The sequence below is a fragment of the Paroedura picta genome, chromosome 1, assembly GCF_049243985.1.
Source record: "Paroedura picta isolate Pp20150507F chromosome 1, Ppicta_v3.0, whole genome shotgun sequence".
Classification (NCBI taxonomy): domain Eukaryota; kingdom Metazoa; phylum Chordata; class Lepidosauria; order Squamata; family Gekkonidae; genus Paroedura; species Paroedura picta.
Genome location: NC_135369.1, coordinates 49,413,630 through 49,433,868, shown reverse-complemented (window position 1 = coordinate 49,433,868; position 20,239 = coordinate 49,413,630). Strand labels below are relative to the sequence as shown.

The following is a 20,239-nucleotide window of genomic DNA, read 5'->3' as shown; positions in this document are numbered from 1 at the left end:
AACTCAGCAGAGCTTGAAAAGCATGTCACTTTCTAGCATTACCTCACATCCCACTGCAGTTCTAAGTTTCAGCTGGCAGATCCAAAGGAGACCTAGGGTCCAAAGGCCTGAGTCCATTCACTGACCAAAATTCATGCCATCCTGTCAGTTTATTTAAAGGTAATGGAAATGTTGTTGTTAGCCATTCAGTTGTGTCCAGTTCTTGGAGATCCCATAGCACAGCTGCTGCCACGATCCCTGATCCTGCACAGCCTCCCTCACCTATGCAATGTTCTCGCCAGTGTCTACCCCAATTGCATCCAACCACTGTACCCTTAGTCAGCCTGGTTTCCTTTTCCCACTGACCAATACTAGCAGATTTGCTTTCTCTATTAAGTTGGATCGCATGATATGGCCCAAGTAAGTGAGCCGGAGTTTTGTGATTTGGACGGCCAGTGATATATCAGACTTTATGCACTGCAGTATTTTCTTGTGTGTGACTTTTGCTGTCTATGGAACCCACAGAAGACTTCTTCAACACCAGAGTTGAACTTAATTGTTTGTTCTCTTGTCTTGTCTCTTTTTTCATCATCCAAGTTTCGCAGCCATAAGTAGCTACTGGAAATATGATAGATCTAACTAATCTAGGGGCTTTTTGCACGGCTTCAAAATCGCACAATGGTTGCTAATTGGAAAAGCTATTGATTTGCCTTAACGCACAACGTCGTAGACAATCTGCAACACTCCTGAAACCGATCAGCAAAAAGCGCTTCGTTGTAGCGCTTTCAGGGGAATCCCAAAAAGTGGATTCACCCTCCGGAAAGCGCTACACTCTTGCAAACAATCTGTAACACTAGCGATAAAGACCTGTGCGTTAACATTGTTGCGGTTTCTTCAAAGTCCCTCCTCCTGAGCCTGTCCTCCAAACTTCCGGTGAAGCGATCGCCATTTTTTTTTCTCCGAGCGAGCGGGGATAAACGCACCAGCGAGCCTCTTTCAGTTTAGAGGCTTCCCTGGCTTCAGTCCCTCCCCTTCAGTCACTAAGCACACACATTTAACACAGTCATTCAGCCGAAAATCGGCCCATGAGAGGGGGGGAGGGGGGGATTTTTTTTTTTCCACTCCGAGGCAGCGTGGCCACGATCAAATGACAGCTCAAACAGAGGCTTCCCCGGCTTCAGTCCCTCCCCTTCAGTCACTAAGCACACACATTTAACACAGTCATTCAGCCGAAAATCGGCCCGTGAGAGGGGGGGAGGGGGGATTTTTTTCTTTTCACTCGAGGCAGCGTGCCAACGATCATAAGATCAAACGACAGCTCAAACACATTAGGCAGCTGGATGGGTCTCTCCGTTGCAACGAATCTACACAGATTCGTTACAATGGGTGTTTTTTTTTTTTTTTAAACCTTTCTTAAAGGGAAAGGGGCTGTTTGGGAGCATGCTAACGGCTGCCCATTGGCTGCTTGACGGCCAGGGGCGGGATGAGCTCGGCAATAGCGCTTCCTTTCTAGCGATTTCTGCCGAGACCGGAAGCCTGTGGGAAACGCTACAAAACGCATCTGGATACCACTACAAAGGCAGGTATGCATAACGACGAATTCCACTATTTTAAATGGCGATTTTTCATTCAGTGACCAATTTGCAACAAAGATCCCGGTGCGTAAAGCCCCCTACATTTGGTAAGCAGGCTTATGTCTTTGCTTTTCAATGTTCGGTTCAAGCTCATCATTGCTGAGCGACCCAGAGCAAACGGACTGGTCCCGGACCGCGGACCGGGGGTTGGGGACCACTGTAAACATTCCAAGTTGCTATTTGGTGCATCTTTGTAAAGCTCAGACCCTTGCTTTCACCACTGGCAGCATCAGCCCCTAGAGTTGTTGCTGGATTTGCCCCAGGAACATCATAAAATCCATGGCTACTTGTTGCAGGTCCTTGCTCCTCCCCAGTCACTTGTTGCGTACCTTCTGGCCTGAGGTGCTCACCATTGGACACCATATCAAAATCATTTGAGAGTTGTACCATAGGATTTTCTTGGCAAAATTTTCACAAGGTAGGTCGCGAGGTCTTTCCTTAACTTTCCCCATTTACCCAGGCTTGGGACTAGCATGCTGAGATGTGCATGGGTAGGTTGTAATGGGAATAAATCAGTTTAAATCTAAATATACTGTTCAGTAATCACAAAATGTCTTCCTCCATTTTAAGGAATCAATACAGCATCAACATTAAAGCTGCAAGAAGAGAATAACATCTCTGAGCCATTATTTTCAATTGGCAATTGTGAGGAATCATAGTTATCTAAGTTGTCTGAAGAAACGGCACTAAATGGTTTCCACATCTGACAACGAGACAAGCTAGACTGTAATAATTTCTCCAAAGAGATTAGGCTTTGGAGTTCCTTTTATGTTGGAACCTCTCAGGCAATCTAGTTCCACTAGATTCCCACAAAGGGATTCCATAAATGGAGAAAACATTATGTCTGGATATTTGCCCATTTGGTCTTTCAACAGACTGCATGGCTGACAGAAATGCTCATGGGGTGGAGCAAATGGCACAATCTAAACATCTCCAAGAATTATGTCAGTGTGAGGTTCTTCTGTGCTTTGCTGTCCCTGTGTTTGGAGGGATAATTCCAATTTAGCACTAAAGTACATGCACAAAGCACAGGATGTTTCCACACAAACATATTTGCCAAAATGACTCTTAGCAGGTGTGAAGTGAATTTGGTCATTGGCAAATGACTATGGATTAAATTGACTGTCAGGTAACAGCTGGCATTCCCTGGTTTCCATTTGGACAAGAACTAATTTGCTTTCTCGACAAATTATTTTTCAGGAGCAGGTAACTATTTTCATTTAAAACACCAACAGCATTAAACTTGTCAAATAGGCCTTTGGCACACAGTTTGCCAATCTATTGAAAACTGGAGAGACTACAATAAAATATGCAAAGATCTAAAAGAAAATAGAATGTGCTAGACAATCAGATCAAGGTGATGTGAGTTTAACAAAATAAGTCAGCTGGTGGAATGGTGAGGTAGGGTTTCAGTGCTTTCTGTACTGTTTTGTTTAAAATATCAGTCAAGTCATTTCTGGTATTAAAATACCAGTATAAAATTATCTGGTTTATCATGCCATCAACAAAGAAGTGCCTTCTATATGTCCATCAAGTGTCTCAAGGAAGGGCCAAATGGGTGGGCTCTCCATCTTTAGAAATTTTAAAACAAAGGCTGGATAGCCATCTGATGAAAAGGCTGATTCTGTGAAGGTTCAAGGGGGTGACAGGTTACAGTGGATGAGTGATAGGGTTCTGAGTGTCTTGCATAGTGCAGGGAGTTGGACTAGATGATTCAGGAGGCACCTTCAGACTCTGTTATTCTATGATATGGTTGTATAGAATCATAGAATCATAGAGTTGGAAGGGGCCATACAGGCCATCTAGTTCAACCCCCTGCTCAACGCAGGATCAGCCCAAAGCATCCTAAAGCATCCAAGAAAAGTGTGTATCCAACCTTTGCTTGAAGACTGCCAGTGAGGGGGAGCTCACCACCTCCTTAGGCAGCCTATTCCACAGACTGTGAAAAAATTTTTCCTGATATCTAGCCTATATCGTTGTACTTGTAGTTTAAACCCATTACTGCACGTCCTTTTCTCTGCAGCCAACGGGAACAGCTTCCTGCCCTCCTCCAAGTGACAGCCTTTCAAATACTTAAAGAGGGCTATCATGTCCCCTCTCAACCTCCTTTTCTCCAGGCTGAACATTCCCAAGTCCCTCAACCTATCTTCATAGGGCTTAGTCCCTTGGCCCCAGATAATCCTCGTCGCTCTCCTCTGTACCCTTTCAATTTTAACTACGTCCTTCTTGAAGTGAGGCCTCCAGAACTGCACACAGTACTCCAGGTGTGGTCTGACCAGTGCCGTATATAATGGGACTATGACATCTTGTGATTTTGATGTGATGCCCCTGTTGGGCTGTTGATACAGCCCTAAATGGCATTTGCCTTTTTTACCGCTGCATCACACTGCCTGCTCATGTTTAGTTTACAATCCACAAGTACCCCAAGGTTTCGTTCACACGCAGTGTTACCTAGAAGCATATCCCCCATCTAGTAGGCATGCTTTTCATTTTTCTGACCCAGATGCAGAACTTTACACTTATCTTTATTAAATTGCATTCTCATTTGCCCATTTTTCCATTGTTCAGATCTCATTGAACTCTGTCTCTATCTTCTGGAGTATTTGCCAGTCCTCCCAATTTGGTATCATCTGCAAACTTGATGAGTAGTCCCTCCATCCCCTCATCTAGATCATTAATAAATATGTTAAAAAGTACCGGGCCGAGCACCGAGCCCTGAGGTACCCCCTCCAGTCTGATGTACCCTGAGGTACCCCCTCCAGTACTCGCCTCCCTCCAGTCTGATGAAACACCATTGACAACAACTCTTTGAGTGCGGTTCTCTAACCAATTCCCTATCCACCTAACTATCTGAAGCTATGAAAAGAGAGAAGGATGAACAAAACCCATACTTAAAATATGGTGTGATTTGGTTTGAAACTGAATTGCCCATAAACTAGTGTGTTCTTACTATGTTTTTCTTAGCAGCCATTTATTTTATCAAGTTACTTTTCAGCATATAAGCATTTTAGGATGCTCCAAGCAACTTCCATAAAGCTTCCAGGGGTCTTCCATTCAGACACTAATAGAATTCTTACCAATGCAGCTTCAACAGCATTTCTTGTTTGAGTTCTCCCAGAGATCATTCACAGGACCATATAATCCTGACATAGTATGACTGCTACAGGCCTTTCTGTAAACACAGAAAGGAAAAGAAGAGAGCCAATGCTAGTACATATAGTACACTGGATGCATACTGGATAGACGAGGGTTCAGCTCCCGTGTTGGCTGCAATGTTCTCTGGCTAGTTACATAGAAGAATTAATGTGATTCAGGTAAGATGTTGATTAGACATTACCCAAATTGACATCCCAAACTTGATAGTTCATTAAGAGGCATGGGAGCCTGCAGATAACACTTTTGCAAGATACAGAAGACACCGAAAGCAGGAAAAGGACCTGAAAGGAAATGCAGCAGCCTGAAGATTTGATCAGGGATCCTAAGGGCAAGTAAGGAAGAACCAGGGCTTGCCTGCCTCACATTTATTTATTTATTTATTTTATTTACTTGCAAAATTTATATACCACCTGTCTGCCCTTACAAGAGCTGCCAAGGTGGCTAACAATATAAATGATAAAAGTGCATTATTTTAAATCTGTAGCTGGACATCTGGAGCACTCTGCATCCATCAAACTAGTATGGCCATTTTCAAACATTTCAATCCACTCATAGACATCTCTACAAGACAGAACTTTATCCCCGTAGTGAGCACATATGTGGAGATGAATTTGTGCTCCTGGCACACCTTCTACCCACAAAGGGTTTGACAGAACATTGTTTCTCCTTGGAGCAATTTATAAGTTTTGCAGCCATCTTTACCACAGCGTAACAACTCTTATACTAAACTGCAAGGTCAGCCGGATTGCCAGACAATCATCTTTCTTTCTGTTTGTCTGTCATCTATTTATTACATTTGTATACTGCCCTCCCCTAAGGCTCAGGGCGGTACACATGGAACGTAACAGAACAATACATCAAACTCACTGATCATGGAAAGTAACAGTAAAAGTAACAAAAAACAGAGAAAATAGCATTCTAACATAGTGAACAATCTAAGAGGCCCATGGTTGGTCAGATCAGTCTCATGGGTTCAAGGGAGGGGATTTCGGAGCCCAATAGATGTTGTTTAGTTTCAGTCGGCCTCAACCAAATGCCTGGTAGAGGAACTCCCTTTCGCAGGCCCCGCAGAAATATTTTAGTTCTGTTAGGGCCCTAATGTCCTCTGGGAGCTTGTTCTACCAGGTGGACAGAGAAGGCTCTAGCCCTGGTTGAGGTCAAGCAGACTTCCCCGTGGCCAGGGAGGTGGCGGAGCGCAGAGCTCTTTGAGGGGGGTAGGCAGAGAGATGGCCATTAAAGCACATTGGGACCAAACCACATATGGCCTTGAAGGTAATTACAAAGACTTTAAGCCTGATCCAGAATTTGACTGGTAGCCAGCGCAGTTGTTGGAGGATGGTCTGGATGTGGGACCTTCATGGTGTTACTGTGAGGACCCTGGCCACCACATTCTGGACCAGTTGCAGTTTCCAGATCAAAGGTAAGGGCAGGCCTGCATACAGCGAGTTGCAGAAATCTAGCCTAGAGGTGACGGTCCATAACACTGTCAGACTCGACCAATTACAACTCCTCTCATCCTCACCATTTACAACAAAAATATAAAACTGCAGAAGCTTTTTGAAGACCCCCTAGTAGAAGCAGGTTTCCACGGTTTGAGAACCAATTCATGTTATACATGTTAGTGGTGGCACATAGTATTTGCTGTTGTATGAAAGGGAAATACACTTCTCCAAACAAGATGTTGCTTTCTAGCGTTTGTCTGCTATGTGTTTTCATGACATGTAATCCCCATTTCTCATTTTATTATGTTAGTGTTAATCATCAGGGTTTTAAACATGTGTATCATAATAGTGACAAAGATCCCCACAGTTTATTTAATCATATCTTGGTGTAATGTAATTTACTTCAACAAATTAAATGTTTACTATAAAGAAATTACTGGGGGGGGGGGTGTCCCCTCCCTCTCAATAATTTATTACCCAATAATCCTGTATAAATAAAATGATTGGTTAGCTGAGTTCAAAGTGGTCACTTCATGTTGCCTTTTTTGCTTCTAAAAATGTGCCAATAATAAACAATGACATATGCTACTTGTGGACACATTTTGGACTGTATTGGCTCTTTAGTGATAGCCATGGAAACACCAGTGTTTTTAAACAAAGCTCCCTGGTTTGCAAAACAGTGATCTTTTAAGTAACATAAGATGTCAGTGGTAACTGCCTGGGTCACCCACTGTAGGCAGACTTTTCTGGAAGCTTTGTGAAAACTCAGTTTCTTGGTCTACAGATGAAACATGATAGGCATCCTAGGGACTGAATGGATTTACTAGCTCTTTGTCTTCACCAGTCCACCTCACTGTCGTTGATCATTGCCCTTTGTGTCCCTGTATAAATTTCACCTCCCCATAGTGTTGCCAGGTTCCACCTGGAGGGAGATGGGGGGTGGGGGTAAGAGGGACAGATCCAGGAACCTTCTGGTGGTTTGGGGATAGGGCCTGGGGAAGACCACCAGGGCCTCTGTGGAATGCACCACCTTAGGTAGAATTTCCAGCTCTGGGTTGAGAAATACCTGGAGACTTTGGGGGTGGAGCTAGGAATAAGCAGGATTTGTGGCAGGGATGGACCTCAGTGCTGTATAATGCTTTGGAGTCCACCCTCCAAAGCAGCCATTTTCTCCAAGGAAACTGATCTCTGTTGCCTGGAGATGAGCTATAAAACCAAGGGATTCCTGTGTCCCAACTGGGGATTGGCAGCCCTAGCCACAGAGTCTATCCTCCAAAGCATGCTTTTGCTCCAGGGGAAGTGATCTCTGTTGCTTGAAGATCAACTGTAATTCTGGGGAATCCCCAGGTCCCATCCAGAAGCTGGCATCGCTAACTCCCCAAGAGCAGGCTTGGTCCTAGTTTTCACAAAGAAACAAATGAAGTGGGGAATGTAAGAAAATTAGATATCAGGACCCCGGACATTGGCTGTGCTGACATGTAAATTACAGATTCTACTTCTTGCCATGCTCTTTCTGTTTCTGTTCTGCATCATATTCAGAAGCAGTACAGTTCTGACTACCAGTACCAGGAGGGAAAACCAAGGGAAGGCCACTGTCTCTTTGCCATCCAGGATCACAGGCTGACCACTGTGTGATATTGGATGCTGGCTTAGATGGGCCTTGTCCAGCAGTCATCTTGTGTTCCTTCATCACAGATCTACACATTGCTCCTCAGCCCTACCAGTCGCACTAATTGATTCTTTGCCCTACATTCCCTTTGGGGTTGCCAGGTCCCCTTGGCCACCACCAGGGGATGGGAAATGTGCGGTAGGATTGCCAGATCCAGTTTGGGAAACTCCTGGAGATTTGGCATTGGAGCTTGGAGAGAACAGGGACCTCAGTGGGGTACAATGCCAAAGATGCCTTTTTTTTCAGGGGAAGGGATTTCTGTAATCTGGAGATAAAATGTAATTCTAGAGGATCCCCAGGTACCTAATTTCCTTTCCGGAACTGACCTCAGCTTGTCTTTCTGCATTTGTACCTAGGCTTAACCATTTTGCTGAAGAGGGTCCAGTCCTGCCCAAATCTTGATCATTTATCTTTATTCCTGACCCAATGGTTCACCTTTATTCCTGACCCAATGATGGTGGAGAAAAGCATAAAATATTTTACAATGTATGACTAATAGAAACATTTTGAAGCTGTTTTCTGGGATGGGTGTTCCCAAAGCATATTGCTTACATAAGGTTTCTTCTGTCTTAATAAAGCACAGAGATCATGAAGTGAAATGTCTTTATTTCCCAGTCCCATGAGTAAATTAGATTATTCTTGCAGAAATGCTTTAGTTGTGTAAGTCTCATTCCAGGATTCCCCAAGTAGTATAGGGAAAAGACAGACTCCTGAACTGGACACAGTTGCCAGGTGAGGCTTGGCACACTGTACCTTCAGTTATTCAATAAGATTGTGTCTGCTCAATTGCTCAATTGTTGGGGTAGAAATTAGTCTTACTTCTTAGCCGGAAACCAACAGCTGCCATTAGCTCACTGGGTGGCTTCATTACACCTTGGTAAGTTATCAATTATATTCACCCTTTGTGACCCAAGAGGTGCTAAGGCAAAAGAGGATTTTACCTTTTCAAGGAAGATTATACAACCTTCATTTGTTCATCACCCTGGAAAACTGGTCAGAGACTGCTTGAAGTCCTCTGAAGTGTTAGAACAGCATGTCCAATCTGCTAAATTAGAGCTCTGTGGAGGTTCTCCTGTAGGACCTTTCAAAATAATAAAGGTCATATATTGAAATTAGCATAGAATATTGTAGCAAATGTCCATAGCAAACACCAATTCTTAATCCTCAAATAAATTTGCTTCATATCTGACCATTTTTGTATGCTAAAAAAAGACCAGGAATGGCATCCATTTTTAAGTAAGGTAATGAAAAATGATCACAATACTTTGAACTTGTTTTATAAAACATTTGGTTTTAATGGTACATTAAGATAGTTGTGCTGCATCAGACTAGTGGTCCATCTAATCCAGCATCCTATTATATGGTGGTTATCCGGACTCCTCCAGAAGCTTACAAGCAGGGTACTGGGAAATCCCAAATACTCTTTCCTGTAAAAAATATATATATTAATTTAATGAGCATATTGCATTTTTGGTATTTATCAGTTAAATACCATTTATAAAATATAGGTGTGATTACCTGCTCTGGTTTGCTCTTCTAGTCCCCTTCCTGCTGAGTTTCCACAGTATTCTACAACAATGACCTTTAAAGCTTTATTCTTATGCCATTTATCACTGTTGACCTGGCCTATCTCCTTATACAAAGAAAATCTTTTCTGTTTTCTATACATCAATCAGTTCCAGATGGAGGTACTGCTGAGACTTAAAGCAAGCCCTGTTAATGCACAAAGCAAAGAGATCCAACTATGTGAGAAATTTTTGCTGTGCTACAAAATGCATTCCCAGATAGAATGAGTGATACTTTACATGCAACCTATAGGTCTGCTTCTTCAAAGCAACAAACATGGCCAAGCCAATCATTAATCAAAATTAAAGCACAACATGTGCATCCAATAGAAATAGATATCCCTCTTGATGTTCCAGTAACAGTGTGGAAAAAATGTCAAATGAAATGTTCAAATTAATGCCTCAAATACTATTAATGCAAATAATATTACTGTTTATTTCCTGCCTTTTGAGTTATCTAAATCTATAAGAGGGCTGCTAGAGGAACCCATCTTACAAATGGATCATATCAATTAAAAAGTAGAAAATTACAAACAGAATGAACCATAGAAGAGCAAATCAAGCAAATCCATCCAATAATGCAGAGATTGGCCCAAAAGCAGAAAATGGCAGCAGCTACTTGCACAGATACACAGAACAAATTGTTTTCATTTTCATTCATTTTTATAACTTCATTTTGTTATTTGCAGGGGTAGTTGTTGGTGTTGTGAGGTGCAAAGTCGTGTCCGACCCATCGCGACCCCATGGACAACGATCCTCCAGCCCTTCCTGTCCTCTACCATTCCGCGGAGTCCATTTAAGTTTGCACTGACTGCTTCGGGGACTCCATCCAACCACCTCATTCTCTGTCGTCCCCTTCTTCTTTTGCCCTCGATCGCTCCCAGCATTAGGCTCTTCTCCAGGGAGTCCTTCCTTCTCATGAGGTGGCCAAAGTATTTGAGTTTCATCTTCAGGATCTGGCCTTCTAAGGAGCAGTCAGGGCTGATCTCCTCTAGGACTGACCAGTTTGTTCGCCTTGCAGTCCAAGGGTCTTCTCCATCACCAGAGTTTAAAAGCCTTAATTCTTTGATGCTCGGCCTTCCTTATGGTCCAACTTTCGCAGCCATACATTGCAACTGGGAATACCATAGCCTTGACTAAACGCACTTTTGTTGGCAGGGTGATATCTCTGCTTTTTAGGATGCTGTCTAGATTTGCCATAGCTTCCCTCCCCAGGAGCAAGCGTCTTTTAATTTCTTTGCTGCAGTCCCCATCTGCAGTGATCTTGGAGCCCAGGAAAATAAAATCTGTCACTATCTCCATTTCTTCCACATCTATTTGCCAGGAATTGAGAGGGCCGGATGCCATGATCTTTGTTTTCTTGATGTTGAGTTTCAAGCCAACTTTTGCACTCTCCTCCTTCACCCGCATCAACAGTCTCTTTAGTTCCTCTTAACTTTCTGCCATTAGAGTGGTATCATCTGCATATCTGAGGTTGTTGATATTTCTCCCTGCAATCTTGATCCCAATTTGTGACTCCTCTAATCCCACCTTTCTCATGATGGGTTCCGCATATAAGTTAAATAGGCAAGGCGACAGTATACAGCCTTGCCGAACTCCTTTCTCAATTTTGAACCAATCAGTGATTCCATGTTCAGTTCTCACTGTTGCTTCTTGACCTGCATATAAGTTTCTCAAGAGACAAATAAGATGCTCTGGTATTCCCATCTCTTTAAGAACTTGCCACAATTTGTTGTGCTCCACACAATCAAAGGCTTTAGCATAGTCAATGAAGCAGAAGTAGATGTTCTTCTGGAACTCCCTAGCTTTCTCCATGATCCAGCGTATGTTGGCAATTTGATCTCTAGTTCCTCTGCCTCTTCGAAATCCTGCCTGTACTTCTGGAAGTCCTCAGTTCACATATTGCTGGAGCCTAGCTTGTAGGATTTTGAGCATAACTTTGCTAGCATGAGAAATTAGTGCAATGGTGCAGTAGTTTGAACATTCTTTGGCATTGCCCTTCTTTGGGATTGGAATGTAAACTGACCTTTTCCAATCCTGTGGCCATTGTTGAGTTTTCCAAATTTGCTGGCATATTGAGTGTAGCACTTTTACTGCATCGTCTTTTAAGATTTTGAATAGTTCAACTGGAATGCTGTCACCACGACTAGCTTTATTGTTGCTCAGACTTCCTAAGGCCCATTTGACTTCACATTCCAGGATGTCTGGCTCCAGGTCAGTAACTACCCCACTGTGGTTATCAGGGATGTTAAGCTCGCTCTTGTATAGTTCTTCTGTATAATTTTGCCACTTTTTAAATTCTCTTCTGCTTCTGTGAAGTCCCTACCATTTTGGTCCCTTATCATACCCATCTTTGCATGAAACGTTCTCTTCATATCTCCAATTTTCTTGAAAAGATCTCTGGTCCTCCCCATTCTATTGTTTTCTTCTATTTGTTTGCACTGTTCATTTAAAGAAGGCATTCTTATAGCTTCTAGCCTGGCCATTAAAGTCACTTGGAAAAGTAAAGAGGGGACCAGTACCTTGGGGGGGGGGCACTCCTGCTGTGGTCACCATGGCCCCAAGCAAGGGGTAGCCCTTACCCAGTGCTGGGCAGGTGAGCAGCTACTGCAGAAGCAAACCAGCACGCCTGGCCTCAAGCAGGGTGGGAGAGCTGTAGGTGCTGTAGTAAACTGATGGCCCTTGCCAGGACAGGCAAACTAGCTTTTCCTCCTTCTCCATGGAAGGCCAGGAGACAGAGCCCTTTCCGAGGCAGTTTTAGCCTTCCAGTCTGCCCCTGGTTATTTTAATTAATTAAGCTATTCATTTTCCTGACTCCATTGCTTATAGCCACTCCCTTTTGCTTCCTCTTCTTACTGCACAATATGGAGGCTCTATGCCCGGATGGTGGTGAAATTGCTGCCAGGCTAAGATCCATCATGGCTACTAGCCTGCTCAAGACGGGCCAGACCCAGCATGGGAACACTGCAGTTCAGCAGCTAAAGAACTTCTTCTCCCCCCCCCCCCAATGGTCTCGCTAACACCTATTGTGACATGTTAAAGGTGCCATCCCTCAGGGCCCCATGGGAAATATAGCCCCATGGTGCCTGACAATAATATCAGAGCCATAGGACTACATTTCCAGAGTCAGTTAAGGCATTACACATCAGAAGGAGGGTCTATGGTGCCTGTGGAGGTTTGGGTGGGGGGAGAAATTATCCTTCTGCTGTTCTGTCATGAAGACCTAAAACTTAGGTGCATCTGCATTCCTGATTGCACTAAATTAATCCTCGTGAACATTTAAATCTCTGACCAAGAAACTAATTCAGTACACTGCATGATTGTGTTAGTTGTGGTGTAATGTTAGTTATGATCCTATGTGAAACAGACAGCAAAACAGTACTAGCAGAAACAACAGATTAACCACCAGGAAAACAGTATTTATTGAATAACAGTGACTGAGTGAGTTCTGACAACATCACAGCACCATGGCACCACATACTGTGTGGCATTGCCCAAATAAGGATCTCTGAAGCCACACAGGGTCAGGTCAATGATCCCTGCAGTCCAGCATTCAAATTATTAGACCGGAGGGGGATTGTAGCCAACTGTGGGAGATTGTTACAATGAAACAGTCCTGAACATTTGACCCTTTTCATAGTCCCCTGTCGACAAAAGCTGGAGCTGTTCATAGGATGCAAAGATGGCAGCCAAACTGGGTGTGGGGCTCAACTCTAGCAGTCCCTCCAGACATTAAAAAAAAAATAGGACCATTACCATCACAAACTTGGAGAACTCCTACACCAGCACAATTAATGCCAGGGTTAATTTTTTTTTAATGCTCACAGAGCTAGAACACATTACTGTGCATGTCACTAGCCACAAAGCAAAGATAATAATACTTACATTCCAACAACCCAAAGCCAGTAACCCATGAAAAAGCTGATTAAGCAAGAGCAGAAAAAATATTAATTAAGGCTCAAGTTCAGCATTTTTACTTTTTTTTCATCCTCCCCTCAGTGGGATTAATAGTTTAATGGTCATAAGTTTCTCTCCTGCACTTCACAAGCTATATGCGTTTAGTCATCTATCAAAGGACGGTTTGACATTTTCTCATGGCCAAGGGATTCAATATGTTATTTGTTACCAGCATGCTCCTGGATAGATCAAGCCCAGCTTTTGACATTCAGCAGAGGAGAGTTATTCTAAACCACTCACTCATTTGCTCACATGTTGAATTCATGCAGGGAGAGTCTTCTGGCACAATATTTTATTTCTGGCTTCTAATACATGCCCCCCCCCAGTACCCCCATATTGAAAACAGAAACGATACCATTCTAAAAAGCCCACTGCGCTTCCCCCCCCCTTCTTGGAAATTTGAAATGAAACATAACAGTAAGTGAACTTTTTGGAAAGGTTAAAGTTGCTTTCATATAAAACATTTTCTTGCAGGAAATGGAGGCAGAATGTTGAGTTAAGATGTCCACTTGAAAGGACTTGTACATGGACATGGGCTACATTATCCTTTAAAACAAAAAGAGCAAAGAAAGCAGTTAAAAAAAAAGAGCTGAGTAGCTCCGGTTTCATAAAAAATGTGACATAGTGGCATGGCAAAACTCAGTTCAGCCTTGTCATTTTAGGTAATTTCTTTGACTATCACTTTTTAAAACAGCATTTTTTAAAAGAAATTATATGGGGGATAAGGGAACGAGATTTGAGATTCCCGAACCCAATATTATCATGCGCAATGAAGAGAACATTTTATTTATACCAAGGGCACATCACTTTGTGATCCCATAGCAATGTGGACCGTGCTTTTTAAATTATTATTATTATTGCAATCCATAAATGGAGAGGGAAGGGCAGGTGCAAGGATGGGCAAAACACTACTGAGACTGTCACGCATTTCTCCCTCCAGACAGGCTTGCCCCTGTTTGCACCACGATTTGCAGCATGACAAGAAAGGGAAATCAGTTTTTTGTGATATCCCTCATCGCAGAGCAAACTGGATGAAAACTCATGCCAACTCCTGCACAGCTGCGGGCTGCTGCCAATGTCATGTGGAAGGATCACTAAAGCCTGCGGGCAATGAGAGGCTGTGCAGGGGAAAATTCCTCGTGTGGAAATGGTCTGGGCCTAACCTACCTCACAGGGTTATTGCAAGGGTAAAATGGAGGAGGGGAGAAGAATGTAAGCTGCTTTCAGTCTCCATTTGGGTGAAAGGTGTGATATAAAAGAAATAAAAGAATAATGAATAATAAAGAACACCTCCTTCAATCTAACATGTTGCTGTTTATCTAAAGGCAATGTTTGTTAAAAGCAGAAACTCTTCCAATCTTAAAATAACATATCAATGTTTACATTTTAAATCCTCCGGTTCACTTTGAGATATGCAAATATATTGCATTCTAGACATTTCTGCTGCAGGAACACGAGCCTCTAGATAGAACTCAAAATGGATGTTTTGGAGGACTATATGGTATTGTACCTCACTGAGTTCCTTGTCCTCCTGAGATTCCACCTCAATTCTCCAAGAGTTTCCCAATGTGGATCTCACAATCCTATCCCTTCATCATCTGCTGGTGGCCATGAGGACCTGGCAACGCTATCTAGCTCATCATGAGGTAATTACTGGATCTCCTAACATTTATTTCAAATCCCACTAAAACATGGTAGCCCCACTCAGAGAAAGCCATCTTGAACTCCATTGCCCAGTATATGCCCACAGGTCAGCAATCGTTTTCTGTCAGTCTTGTACTTGTAGTGAACACATGAACCTGCCTTATACTGAATCAGAGACTTGGTCCATCAAGTCAGTATTGTCTACTCAGACAAGCAGTGGTTCTTCAAGGTTTCTGGCAGAGGTTGTTCATCTAATGCCAGAGCTTTTATCTGGAGATACCAGGGATCAAACTTGGGACCTTCTATTTGCCAAGCATATACTCTACCACTGAGCCACAGCCCTCTTCCAAATATGAGCCCTTTCTTAGGATTGTTTTTGTTGCAACAGATGATGGGTCCAGTCCTCTGGAATGTATTTTGAATAAATACATAAAGAAATAACTACAGATCTGTTCCAGTCATTCCAAAGTTCCCTCCCAGATAGGGCTGCCAGCTCTGAGTTAGGAAATACCTGGAAATAGAGGGTTGGAGTCCAGGGAGGGGAGGGTTTGTGGAGGGAAGGGAACTCATGATATAATGTCACAGCAACAATTTTCTCCAGGGGAACTGATCTTAGAGGGAGATGTCCAAGTACCCTAATGCATGGGCCTCATTATATGAGACAAAGGGTTGAATGCTGACTTTTCCCCCCAAATACTGACTTTTTCTGAGCATAACCCCATGGCAAGTGACATGGCAACCTGCTTTTGAAATGAGACAGAGTTGGGAAGAGGTTGGCATGGAGAAGCTTCTGTGTAAAAGAAAACAAATTCCCAAATGCTTTAAATAAAGACAGAATCGACTTACTGGCTATCATTCCACTAGCTGGTGTGTTGTCACTTGCTATTTTCATGCTTCATGCTGAGATAGAAAGAAACCACAGAATTAGGAGCTTCAGGACTGCCACCTCTGGAAACATGCTACATGAATATCTACACCAATCCAAATGTGCTTTGATTGCCAAGTCTACTACTTCATTAGGCAAAGAGGAGAAACATACAGGACCAGAGATTAAAGCCAGATCTTGGCCTGATTTACATTTCACACCCCTTAAATGTCAAGTTCCAATTAAAATTGGTGTTTAATCACAGAATGGTAGATTGACACAAGATTTTTTTGGGGGGGAGGGGGGTCCCTTCAATAACGTTGTTTGAAAAGGCCGCAATTCTAGATCAGTGAAACCAAATGAAAATAATTACGTTGTCAGACTCAAAAATGTCATTGTTCCCTGATTCAAGTTAGTAGTTATCTCAATCCTTGCCTCTGCAAATATTCCTCTGGCTGTTCTCTTCAACTCATGGAAAAGATCTAAATTGAATTAGAAATTTTCATCAGGGAAAAACTATGACATATATAGCCAGCCCAATCCAGTAAATGCACTGGCACAAGAATTTCTGGCACAGCAGAGAAAACAAAATCCTGGAAAACTGAAGACCTGGCAGCCAGCAGGATGCTAGGAAAAGCATTACTACTATAAGTGCACACACCATTTCAGCTATAATATAAAGCATCCCAAATTGAGCAGTTTCCAAATTGGGATATGACTCTCCAAAGAAATGAGACCAAATTTCAAAAGCTGTCTGGTTTGATTCAACTGTCCTCATTGCAATTTTGTTTCTGTGTTATAAGAATAGATCCCAGGAGGTGGTATTATTATTATTATTATTATTATTATTATTGTTGTTATTATTATTATTATTATTATTATTATTATTATTATTATTATTATTATTATTATTATTATTATTATTATTATTTATTTATTTATTTATTTCACACCAGTTTTCCTTGCCTTATCCAATTTTTCCCATTAAAAGGAATGCCTTATATAAGGTTATTGCCTTCATCAATTGTGTACACTTGGCATTAAAAAGCTGCAAAAAAGATATAAAATAATAAAATAATTTTAAAAATCAAACTGAAACTGATGATAGCAAATAATATACAAAATTCAAAAGAAACAAAATAGTCCATATCAGTTCATCTTGACTCCCACCCTGCCATTTCCTGGAGCGGAACTGATCTCTGTGGTTGGAGATCCACTGTAATTCCAGGAGAACTATAGGCCTAGGGTCACCAACCTCCAGATGGTGACTGGGGATCTCCTGGGGTTACAACTGATCTCCAGATTGCAGCAGGGTTGCCATGACTTCACTGGGCACAAGCAGGGGATGAGGAGGTAGGACTGGGAGATCATTGATAAAAATGTTGAAGAGGACTGGAAACAGTACTGAGCCTTGTGGCACTCTGCTGCTCACTTTCCTCCACTCTGATAATATGCAATTAATAACCACTCTTTGGGTGGGGTTTTCTAGCCAGTTCCCTATTCACCTAACCATCAAAAAATCCAGCCTACAGTCCTCCAGTTTACCCATCAGAACATCATGGGGAACTTTGTCAAAAGCCTTACTGAAATCCAAGTAAACAACATCCACTGAGTTTCTAATAAGCGCATCACGATCAAAGAAGGAAACTAGATTGGTCTGGCAGGACCTGTTGCAGACAAAACCATGCTGACTTCCCTGGTTCAACAGATTGTTCTCCAGATGACTGCAGATCTCCCCCTTTAAAATCTGTTCCATTATCTGGCCTACAGTTTCCTGGGTCATCTCTCCTAATTTTTTTAAAAGATTGGGATAACATTCACCTCCAGTCTTCTGCCCTCCAAGAAGTCGTAAAGATGATGGTCAATGGTTCCCCAAGCTCTCCAAAAGGTTCTTTGAGCACTCTTGGGTACACACCATCCAGCTCAGGGGAACTGAACTCATCCATTGCATCCAGGTGCCATTCAACCACCACTCTGTCCACATAAACCTGCCACCCAGTCACTATACCTTGCCTAGTACCACCCCAAGATGTGTTCATATTCTTTTGGGAAAACACAGAGGCAAAATAGGTACTGAGCCTTCTCTCTGCTTTCTCTCTGTCAAAGTTTCTTCATCTTCAACCAACAGTGAGCCAATTGCCTCATTTACCTTAAATTTGCTCCCCACATATCCGGAAAAGCTTTTCTTGTTATAGGGGGCTTACCTGGCGAGTCTCGGCTCACTCCCAGCTTTGACCTCTCTGATGGCTGACCAACAGTGCCTAGTAACCTGCAAATACTCTTCTTTAGAGGTCTGTCCTTCTCTCAATTTCTTGAACATTTCCTTTTTCTATCATAGCTCCTCCAGAAGTTCTCTGTTCATCCAAATCAGCTTCTTAGAGCCCCCTTCCCCCAACACTCACTCCTTTCTCTTCCAGGATTCTTAATGCAACTACTTTAAACTGGACTGTAGTTTACCTATATTACCTTGGTCCAGACCTTAGATCCTATCAACAAACCCACATTTCCTTGTGTGAAGTCATTTTCTCACACACACCAATAACTTCACTGAGCAGCCTCAGGAAATACACACTGAGTTCTTCAGGAAGAAGGTGTTTCCCCAGTGTCCTGCCTCATTTTCAGGATTGTTCTCAATTTTCCTTCTGGAATGGCAACAGCCAGTCCCAGGTCCTGAATATCTTGTTAAGGAGTCCTTTTTTTTTTTTTTTAAACTTGCCCTGAGGCTTAGGAAGGCCATAGAGCCAGAAACCCTGGCAAAAACAAGGGAAATCCATGGCTTCTAATCTCATGGTTCATGCCAGGAGTGATGGTCTGAGGAAAATGAATGGGCAGGGCTGGGTATTTATTATTCCACAAAGTAAAAGGAACAACATAGAATGAGAAGTTGCTTCACTGTGCATCAGATCACATTCTGAATTCTGAATTCATCTTCCTGAATATCTCAGCTAATGACTGCAGTTGCCTAATTGTTTATGAGTGATCCCTGATACCCTGTTTTTTTGTGCTTGAGCAGAGTCATTAAACAGTGCCCTACCTCTGTACCTCTGTACAGTGAATGTACATCTTTTAAAAGAAATATATTTCATGTGCCATGATCTGTCTTTCCAGACTGCAGAACTGAAGATATCATGGCATGTTTTATTTATCTATTTTTAAAAGACCAAGAGCTTACAGGGTGAAACGGATAAGGAAGCAAAATACTTTGGATAGACTATTCCACTTGTCATAAAAAGACAATAGACAATCTGTACCAGCACTGGGCTTCAATATGATGGGGAAACATCTGAGTGTGCATACCAGTGGAGCAACACACCAATAAATAGATGTGTATTTGGATGTGGATCCAATTCATTTTTGCAGTTTCTGATACAGTAAGTTCTGAATACAGATTTCCTCTGAACTTACATTCTTCTAAACCCATTGATTTAAATCTATTTAAAAGGATAAAACTACATTTAGAATGACACCCTAAATTTCAAAAATGTTATTTTGCTTTGAGTCCTTCCTAAAGATTCCATGCTCAGGAAATCAGTTAGTGCTAGATCCAAAGATTACCTTAGAAACACAGAAAAAAATGTGTCTAAAAATACCCATTGCAGATCAAATAAAATCAACAAAAACAAAATAAAATGATATAGCATGAAATTGCAGTATGAAATTAGATTTACTCTAGAGCATCTTTGCACTTTTTTTTCTTGGTAAGTTCCATTTGTGTATCTGCTGCTTTTGGAGAACAGATTTTATCTGCCACTTTGTGGTTAGCATTGCTAATTTATACTGTTCAGCATTTCATTTTGCTTCCTGTTACAGATAAGATATCTGCTGCTCACGTACCTTCCATATCTTATCCCCATTCTTACTCCTTACATCTTATCTTTAGGTGGGGTGGGTACAGTGCTTCAATCCAGCATGCTGTAGTGGTTAAGAGTGGCAGCTTCTAATCTGGCAGGCCAGGTTGAACAAACAATAAACATAAACAACAGGGAGGGTGGGAGGGTTGCTGTTCAGGCTGCTGGACGCGGAGAGGCAGAGCAACCGTGTGTGTGGCCTTATATAGGCTGCGCTCTGCCCCCTCCTCGTGATGTAGGAGCCATGACTGGGCCGAACTTGAAGCCAGCGTAGCTTCCTCCTTTTGGCGCCACTGCGGCGCCAGTTGCAGCCACGGTCAGTCCATGGCCGCTCATTCTCAGAAACAGAACTGTGTAGAACATTGTTGAGAGGGACTGAGATTTAGGCATGAATGAGTAGTAGAATTTGTCATCTCCTTTAAAACACCGAGACTTTAAAAGCTCTATTCACGCCTCATTTTAGAGTTGAGGAGTGGCAAC

The 20,239-nt window shown here is 42.4% G+C and overlaps 1 long non-coding RNA gene across 2 annotated transcripts in view; it reads right to left on the bottom strand.

Annotated features, from left to right (window-relative positions):
• Positions 1–19,867, bottom strand: part of LOC143836674 (uncharacterized) — a 47,504-nt gene extending 27,637 nt beyond the window's left edge. Inside the window, exons 1-3 of one of the 2 annotated variants that reach the window (XR_013230698.1) lie at positions 19,746–19,867; positions 15,893–15,946; positions 8,822–8,961 (exon numbers count right to left, since the gene is read on the bottom strand). This is a non-coding gene — a long non-coding RNA (uncharacterized LOC143836674). Of the gene's footprint in view, positions 1–8,821; positions 8,962–15,892; positions 15,947–18,115; positions 18,316–19,745 lie in introns of those variants that run through there. The other variant, XR_013230671.1, reaches the window with a different exon arrangement.
• Between the last annotated feature and the right edge of the window lie 372 nt (positions 19,868–20,239).